The sequence below is a fragment of the Eptatretus burgeri genome, chromosome 6, assembly GCF_056783735.1.
Source record: "Eptatretus burgeri isolate ZD-2024b chromosome 6, Ebu_testis_v1, whole genome shotgun sequence".
NCBI lineage: Eukaryota > Metazoa > Chordata > Myxini > Myxiniformes > Myxinidae > Eptatretus > Eptatretus burgeri.
The window spans coordinates 86,963,520-86,973,474 of record NC_140966.1 but is presented as its reverse complement, the minus strand read 5'-3'; positions in this window follow the sequence as shown (position 1 = coordinate 86,973,474).

Genomic DNA, 9,955 nt, shown 5'->3' with positions numbered 1-9,955 from the left:
AAACATTAATTGTGACTGTTGTAGTAATCAACAATAGACCTTTTCGATCGGCTTTATTCTCACAAAACCCATACGCATATCTACAACAACATAAATATACATAGGGTAAGAATAACAAAATACAATAACTTGTACACGTAATACTGAAGGCAAATACCACATACGCATCACATAATAACGAAGTTAAACTCCATACTCTAATACCAATTACATTCCTCAGAGTACATTATTCCTAATATAGTATATAACATACCATTACTGTTCCAGCATGACTTTCCACGGAGTACGTGGTATACGTGTCAACACCAGCCATTGACCTTCATATACAGTGCTGCCACATCCGCCCAATTACCGTTGCCGCCAATTACAGTATGGCACTTTATTATCACAACATTCACCCCCTTCCGAGATATCTATCTCTATAAATCTAGTCTAATAGGAGGACGAATGGTGCGACCGGATCTTCTTGGCACTGGAGGGTTATCCACAGCATCTGATTGCTGTGGAGTTGCAGGAACCATATCAGGAACGAGATCATCCCCCTCTGAGCAGGGTGCGTCTTGGGGACTACCCTGGGGAATTACATTTTCTTCAGAAGCCTGAGGTAGAATTTGGGGTTCACTCTTGGATGGGGTTCCAATTGGGGCTAAGTGTCTAACAGAGACCGTAGTTTCCCTGCCATCTGGGTAGCGAATATGGGCATAGTGGGGTCCTGCTTGGAGGAGGTCGACTTCATCCACAAGGGGATCAGTTTTATTCGTGCGTACGTGACGCTTCAGCAGGACTGGGCCAGGATTGCAGAGCCAAGTAGGCACCGAGGCTCCCGAGGAAGAACGACGAGAATAGTTCAGAAGTCTTTCATGGGGGGTAGCATTGGTTGCTGTAGACAACAGTGAACGAATTGAGTGGAGAGCATCAGGCAGAACAGTCTGCCAGCATTTGATGGGTAGATTACGGGATTTTAGAGCCGTTGTGATTGCCTTCCAAATGGTACCATTGAACCTCTCCACTTGGCCATTCCCTTGAGGATTATAGCTAGTAGTTCTGCTACCAGCGATCCCCCTACTGGCAAGGAAGTCTTGTAATTCCTTGCTCATGAAGGAGGGTCCCCGGTCCGAATGAATGTAAGCCGGCATTCCGAAAATAGCGAACAGCTGACAGAGGCACTTGATAACCGTGGAAGTGGTCATGTCGGCACAAGGAAATACAAAAGGAAACCGTGAATATTCTTCCACAATGTTAAGAAAATACTGATTCTTATCTGTACTCGGAAGAGGCCCCTTGAAATCTATATTGAGACGCTCAAATGGCTGAGCAGCTTTTATGAGTCGAGTCTTATCTGGTTGGTGAAACTTGGGCTTGCATTCTGCGCATATTCTACAAGATCCAACAACCTGCCGGACATCCTCCACAGAGTTTGGCATATTCTTAGATTTCACAAAATGGTATAAGCGGGTGTTGTGGTTGACGAAATTCGCAAACCACCATTCAGGTTCCTTAGGTGAGATATCTCTGTAAGTATATGTGTAGTTAGGTCCAAACCCGTTGTTTAGAGGGAATAAATGTCATTCATTCGGGCTGCGACCCTTTTAGATAGCCGTTTTTCTTTTACTATCTTTATTTTGGACCAGCCGCCATTACTACCACCACAACCACCACCAACCACGTCTCAACAGCCATCACACAACAACCACCAACCGCAACGCCGCTTCACAACAACAGCCACGACCCTTGCCGTCACATCTCGCTCTCGCAACCATCGCATCACCGCCATTCCCGCGCCGCTTGTGGGCACCGATCCTGGACTCGTACAGGGCGCGCACCGAGCAGCGGGTGCAAAAACACCAGCCTTTCCGAGAAATCGGATCAAGAATCATTCACGCCCACTTTTCCTCTGTCCAATGGGGAGCTAGCCAGAGGTGAAGGGTCAAAGGTGAAGGAGCGAAGCCCCGGGGGCTATAAAGGGCCGCGTTCGCTCGCCGAAAAGGCAGTTGTTGAGGGAGTTTCTGAATCGGGAGAGAAAAAGTTTCTGAATCGCAGTTGGACGGAGTTGAGAAGAGTGGAGAGTGGGAGAGTTGGAGAGTTGTGGCGGCGGCGGCGAAGGCAGTCGAGAGGGCGCTCGTGTCAGAGTCGGGGAGCTGCGGAGAGGGGAGGACGGTAACGCGACCGAGGTCGCGGTGGAGTCGCTCGTCGCGGGACCCAAGCCAGCGAGATATCCTCATTCCCCCCGAGCATCAACAACCCCCACCTGTTTCCCCCCGCGGTGAGATAGTGTGAGAAGGGGGCCCCGTTCCCACCCCATTCCAGGCAGTGCCAGCGAGGCCCGCGGAGTCGGGGCGCCGCCGCCATCTTGCGGCTCATCACCAGACGGGTAGGCTCGACGCGGTCTCGGCCCCAGGCCCGTCTGCCCCCCTCATCGTTGAGGGTGGCCCCTTCCTTTTTCTTTTGCTTTGAGTATATGTGTTGTCGGCGCCGTCTGTGAAGTAAAACTGTATAAGTGTTGCCGTGTGCTCGGTAGTCGGTAGTAGATCTGCATTGTTACATTTGCTTTTTGTGCAGAATTGTTGTGCTTCTTCTACTTTTACATTTGCTTTTGGTGTATAATTGTATATGTGTGCTTTCCGTTTGCCGCGGAATAAAATGTGCTTTATGTTGAACTGTTTTTCCCGTTTCACTTCGTCTTTTCTTTAATTGAATCTCCATCTTACTTCACGTAAAGGGTTGGTCGTGGGATAAAAACGCCCGATAATCAATCGAACCGTCGAGGTTGGCGATAACACCACTCGGTTCTCCCGATAGTACGGAACGGGTCGCTTAAAGTGGCCCGTGTCCGAAGTCGACCTGCGGCGAGGTGCGATCGCCCGGTCTACCCTCCGTGTGGGTACTTAGGTAGGTCGAATTTGGCGAGCAACCCTATCCCACGCGGGGGGCCGATTGGCACGATCGTGGTGAGGCCGAAAGGCCCACCCGTGACTAGTTCCCGGCGTTAGTCCGAGAGGGTCACAACGGGATTGTCCGTCCGGTGGGCTACGTGCCGCGATTCGAGTTATGTGGCTGCTCGCACGCCGGCGGGCGCGAATCAGCAACACTGGTGTCAGGAGTGGGATACAAACTCACCCCCCTCCTCGCGACACTGGTGTCGGAGAACGGGACAACGGGCTCTCCTGTCTCCAGCTAAATTCACGGGAATCGGTCCAGGGGTGAGAGGAGTGACCCCCGATTCCCTCCAAATTACGAGCCATTCAAATTAACGCTTTACGAGAAATAAGATGGCGTCTCAAGGTGAGCGGGAGCCGGGGGTATTAGAAATGTATATGTGTAGTAATGTAGGATCCATGGTCCAGGATGAAATCCCCGTGCAGGAAATGTTGGTTGTGCAGGAACACGAACTCCCCCAACTGAACCCAGAGCCCGAAATGGGTGCGGCGGCGGCCGCGGTGTATGACAACTCCCCTCCCCCTCTCCACCAAAACCCCCCGATCCTTGCCGAATCGGCTCACCCAAGCGCACCCGACATGGCCCAGCTATGCGCCATGCTGGCGGCAATGACAGCGAGGATGGATACAAACACAAATGAAATGAAAAACGAAATAAAAGGCATGAACAAGCAAATGAACGAAGTGAAAACGAAAATGGATGCAAACACAAATGAAATGAAAAACGAAATAAAAGGCATAAACGAAAAAATGGATGCGAATACACAACAAATGAACGAAATGGAAACAAACATGAAGGAAGAAATGAAAGAGCTGCGGGGTGAGACGCAGAAAATGGGCCGAAGCCTGCAGGCGGGCATGAAGGCAGTAACCGGGGAGCTCAAAATGGCGACTCCACATGTGGGAGCGAACCAGCTGGGAGGGAGTGCAACGGCTGTCGGGCCCGCAGTGGAGGCAGGTAAGGAGAAAATAGTTCGGGAGACAAGAGACGAGGTGAAAGTAATTGGGAGGGAGAGAAAAGAACAATTAAGACGGAAAGCAAGGATGAGGTACGCGGAGATTGTGAAAGAGCAAGGAGTGAAAAACAGGGAAGGATGGGAGCGACTTAAGGAGAAAGCAAGGTTGACCTACATAAAGATAAGGGAAAGACGCCAGAAAGAAGCAGAGACCAATAGACACGAGGAGACGACAGAAATAATAAAATGTATAGAGACACGGGAGATAGAGGGTGAATTGGACAAGGTTAGTGACGCGCACACACACACAGAGGTAGTGGAGGACCATGAGGGGGAGCTGGCGGACTGGGTGGAGGCCCGGTGCGAGCAGCTGGATGGCCTCCTCCAGGAACGAGGGGAGCGAGTATGCCCCCTTGAGGCGAGTCACGACCAGGTGGGTTCGGTCGTGCTTTGCGAGGTTGAGGGGAGGAGTGCTGTGGACAGGTGCACGCCGAGCTTGGGGGGTATAGAGGCCCCGGAGACCCTTGTGGGGACACGAATCCCCAGTGTGGTTGTCCTGGTGTGTGTGGTGTCGAGGTGTGTGTTCACAAGTGTGGCGAAATGCGTGCTGCAACGCACGCATAGCGCGGGTGCAAGGGCGTGTGTGAGAGCGACCGGGTGGGTGACAAAGACCCCGTGTGTGGAAGCGACCCCGTGTGTGAGTGGTGTGGTGGTAAGTGTGCAGAAGGGCGTGCTTCCCAGCGCGCCGTGTGTGAGTGAGACACCGCGGGCGAGTTCCCCCGCGTGTGTGAGTGAGGCACGGTGTGTGAGTGAGACACCGCGGGCGAGTGCCCCCGCGTGTGTGAGTGGTGTAGTGGCAAGTGTGCCAAAGGGCGTGCTTCCCAGCATGCCGTGTGTGGATGAGGCACCGTGTGTGAGTGTCGCCGTGTGTGTGAGTGAAACGGCCAATATGAGTGAGGGACCGCGGGCGAGTGCCCCCGCGTGTGTGAGTGGTATGGTTTGTGTGAGGGAAATGGCACGAGTGAGTGAAAGGCCGCGAGTGAGTGGAGCCACGTGTGCGAGGGAGGTGGCATGCGTGAGTGAAACGGCCAGTATGAATGGAGCACCACGTGTGAGTGGTATGGGTAGTGTGAGGGAAATGGCATGCGTGAGTGAGCGGCCGAGTGTGAGAGAGACAGCGTGTGCAAGGTCGCTGTGTGTGAGGGAGATGTCGGTCGGCATGTGTGAACTTGCAGCCGCGTCTCCCGGTGTGAGTTTAATGGTGAGGTGTGTTAGCGTCGTAACACGCGGGAGTGCGTGTGTGGAATGGAGACGGAGACTGCGACAGAGGAAAGAAAGCCGAGTAGCAGCTGTAGCTGTTTCGGCTGTAGCTGTTTCGGGGACCGTGCCGGGTTCACCCAGCAGCGAGCGCGAGGTCCGTACTGTGCAACGCACGAGGCCCCCACGTGCTCGCTTGCGAGAGTGAAGTCCCGGTCCGGAAACGCACGCGGTGGATTTGCCGATCCCGCGGACGGACAAAGTTTAGGCAGGATTATGGATTTGGACCGGACGGGTTCTCCACGCGATCGTGTGTGTTAAGCTCCAACGGGCAAAGCACATGTGTTCGCGTGGGGAACCCCTCGAGACGTGGGGCTTGTGTTTTTTTTATGCGCACGGTGACGTCATGGCTGCACGTGGGGTTGGAATCCGGCAGGAGGGGTATCCCTGCCGGATGGTACCGTCCAAGGAGGGACGAGGTACACGTGCAGCTGCATGACGTCACGGGCAGGTGCAAAGTGCGCGAGCTGTGAGTTGCCGCGCTGGTGCTGCGCATGTGAAAAAAAAATAAAAAAATAAAAAAAGCAAGCCTCACTTTCGGGTGCACAGGATTCCCGGGCAAGGGGTGGAAGACCCCCTTACCAGGGCACAGGATGGAAACTAGTTAGGGGGAAGGGTTAGCTGAGCTAGACCGACTTCATGGGGCAGGGGTAAGTCCTCATGGAGTCCGTGGAATGGATTAGTTAGAGGGAATGTAGCGAGATTTAGGTTGGGAAATTGATTAATGGGATTATTTGGAGACAGTGACTGACAGGGAGTGTGTAGAGGGGACGTAGTTTAGCTACGTAGTGTTAAAAGGAACGTGCTATAGTGTAAGGGACGACGTGAGAGCACGAGTTAGTTAGGGGAGGTAGTTAGAAGGATGGCAGAGTTCAGCGGTGAGTGTGTTGAAGAGTTGTTGGTGAGTGAAGTGGAAGCATGTGCTTGGTGAGTGAGTGAGGCCAGCGGGTCTGTGTGTATGGAGCGAATGGGGACTGCATGGTGCGATGAGTGATTGGGGGGAGGAGTGACTCCCGCCCAAGGGACCCCGGGGTCAGTGTAGAGTGAGTTAGGGGGTTAGTTAAATTGAAAAATGGAGGTCGTTTTGTTATTGGTGTGAATGTAGGCTCGAAACCCATTTGGAGGGGTGCAGGAGCCCTGTTGACGGGCTGGAAGCGTGGCTGCGAAAGGTGAGTATCGCTGAGTGGGTACCCCGGGCACCAGGCTCGTCGGCCGTGGTAGGCCAAGGGCCCATGGGGGGCTGGGATAGCGTAGTGGGCACGGGTGCGCCTGCTTGGTGCGGGGGCCCGGGGCGCCATTAGCTGCGTGGGCAGTGTTGTGGGCACGGGTGACCCTCGGAAAGGGGCCTGGAAAGCCAGCCTGCCACGTGTGCATTTCAGGGGAGGTGCCATGGGGGGCACTCCCTGGTGTTTAGGGAGCTGGTAGGCTCGGAGGCAGTGTAGTGCCCGGGGGTGCCATAGCTGGAGATTCGGCAGAGGGTCGTGCCTGTCAAAGGGAGCCACGCGTCCCAGCCATGAGACCGTGTGAGGGCACGGAGAGAAAATTGGGGGGCGAGGCCCGAAATTGTGAGGACACCAACACAGGCGATGGGAATCTGGGTTGTTAGAACCAATAGTTTAAGGGAGAGGTGCTTGTTGAAAGCCCCGGGGTAGTTTAACAGTTAAATGGTTAGGGTAGATAGGAAGTGTACCCCTCCGCACCATCCATCCCCTCGCTCTCGTTGTGGGCCGCTGGACCCACTTTGGTTTAGATTGCTGAAGTCTGGGGAGGCCATTCTGAGGCTTGGATTGGGCCTCGACACAGGACGCTAGCTCTCTCTTATTCCCCTCCGGGAAGGGAACGTAGGGGTTGGGAGTAGGCTAGGTGACAGGATAGGTTAGCCGAACAAGGACAGTACAGGGGGTTAGGGGACGATTTATAGTGGGGAAGTAAAAATAAAAAGATAAGTTGGGGCTAAATTGGGGTTTGACAAATTAAGGGAGTGGGTATAGACAGTGACAGGCAAAGGCGATAGGTTGGGAGGGAGACCGTAGGGTAGGTCCGAGCCCGCCTTCCGAGTGGCCAGCACCACCGCACTCCCTCCACCAACCTCCACTGAACGGTGAAGGCTGGCCAGCTTCATCGGCAGCTGTTGTTTTGCTGCAAGGCCTGTGCCGGCTTGATCGGCTGCAGCTGCTGTGCTGCAAGGCCTGTACCGGCCGGATCGTCTGCAGCTGTTTTCTGCAAGGCCTGTGCCGGCCAGTTCATCTGCCAGCTGTGTTTGCTTGCAGCGGCCTTGTTCTGCAGGCTGTGTTTGCCTGATCACCTTTGCCATGCCATGCCCACTGCCCCTGTTCACCAGCCCCGTTCAATTTTTGCTTTGCCCCCCCTGTTCATTGCCATGTGCGCCAGGATCAGAAAGCAACAGTTTGCAAGCTGCGAGAACTGCCCTGTTGGCAGCTACAACACGGGCCTGCAGTGGCGGCCCGTGCACCGTGTTTGCGTGCATCCATTCATCCATCCATCCATCCGTTGAGCTCATTGCGTGTGCCACTTGAGCTGGCACGGAGACTGCGTTTGTGCAGCCCATGCACCGTTGTGGTTCACTGGGTTCATTTCAAAAGGGAAGGCCTTGGACTGCGTGTGAGCAGCCGGCCACGTTCCCTGTCACCTGCATTGTTTGAGCCAGAGACTGCATGCGAGCAGCCTGGCTCCCTGCTAACTGCTTTCTTTTTGCAGAGTTCATTGATCCTGGGCCATGGTTTAGTGTAAAATTTGTAAGTTAAGGTTAAGATGTACTGTACATATGAGTGCGCCCCCGGCATGTCTGTCTTAGCGCCGGCAATTTTATTTAAGTCGTCCGTGTGAGTGAGTTTGTTTAGGTAGTTACTCAGCCCTCAGGTTATTTATTTTGGGGACACGAATACCATGAATGTCGCACTCAGGGATCCGTAGGTAAAATGTACTAGGGGAAAACTACACATGATGGCACACGAAAATTTGACGACTCGGGACGAGTCTGTAAAAAGGGGAGGGGGTAGTGTTGTGGTTGACGAAATTCGCAAACCACCATTCAGGTCCCTTAGGTGAGATATCTCTGTAAGTATATGTGTAGTTAGGCCCAAACCCGTTGTTTAGAGGGAATAAATGTCATTCATTCGGGCTGCGACCCTTTTAGATAGCCGTTTTTCTTTTACTATCTTTATTTTGGACCAGCCGCCATTACTACCACCACAACCACCACCAACCATGTCTCAACAGCCATCACACACAACCACCAACCGCAATGCCGCTTCACAACAACAGCCACGACCCTTGCCGTCACATCTCGCTCTCGCAACCATCGCATCACCGCCATTCCCGCGCCGCTTGTGGGCACCGATCCTGGACTCGTACAGGGCGCGCACCGAGCAGCGGGTGCAAAAACACCAGCCTTTCCGAGAAATCGGATCAAGAATCATTCATGCCCACTTTTCCTCTGTCCAATGGGGAGCCAGCCAGAGGTGAAGGGTCGAAGGTGAAGGAGCGAAGCCCCGGGGGCTATAAAGGGCCGCGTTCGCTCGCCGAAAAGGCAGTTGTTGAGGGAGTTTCTGAATCGGGAGAGAAAAAGAGTTTCTGAATCGCAGTTGGACGGAGTTGAGAAGAGTGGAGAGTGGGAGAGTGGGAGAGTTGGAGAGTTGTGGCGGCGGCGGCAAAGGCAGTCGAGAGGGCGCTCGTGTCAGAGTCGGGGAGCTGCGGAGAGGGGAGGACGGTAACGCGACCGAGGTCGCGGTGGAGTCGCTCGTCGCGGGACCCAAGCCAGCGAGATATCCTCATTCCCCCGAGCATCAACAACCCCCTCCTGTTTCCCCCCGCGCTGAGATAGTGTGAGAAGGGGGCCCCGTTCCCACCCCATTCCAGGCAGTGCCAGCGAGGCCCGCGGAGTCGGGGCGCCGCCGCCATCTTGCGGCTCATCACCAGACGGGTAGGCTCAACGCGGTCTCGGCCCCAGGCCCGTCTGCCCCCCTCATCGTTGAGGGTGGCCCCTTCCTTTTTCTTTTGCTTTGAGTATATGTGTTGTCGGCGCCGTCTGTGAAGTAAAACTGTATAAGTGTTGCCGTGTGCTCGGTAGTCGGTAGTAGATCTGCATTGTTACATTTGCTTTTTGTGCAGAATTGTTGTGCTTCTACTTTTACATTTGCTTTTGGTGTATAATTGTATATGTGTGCTTTCTGTTTGCCGCGGAATAAAATGTGCTTTATGTTGAACTGTTTTTCCCGTTTCGCTTCGTCTTTTCTTTAATTGAATCTCCATCTTACTTCACGTAAAGGGTTGGTCGTGGGCTAAAAACGCCCGATAATTAATCGAACCGTCGAGGTTGGCGATAACACCACTCGGTTATCCCGATAGTACGGAACGGGTCGCTTAAAGTGGCCCGTGTCCGAAGTCGACCTGCGGCGAGGTGCGATCGCCCGGTCTACCCTCCGTGTGGGTACTTCAGTAGGTCGAATTTGGCGAGCAACCCTATCCCACGCGGGGGGCCGATTGGCACGATCGTGGTGAGTCCGAAAGGCCCACCCGTGACTAGTTCCCGGCGTTAGTCCGAGAGGGTCACGACGGGATTGTCCGTCCGGTGGGCGACGTGCCGCGATTCGAGTTACGTGGCCGCTCGCACGCCGGCGGGCGCGAATCCGCAACACGGGTAACCCCTGGGTGGCACAAGGCTTCGTAGAGGTTAAACAGTGAATGTCGATCGTGACATGCCATCCCACAATAAGACCTGGAGAA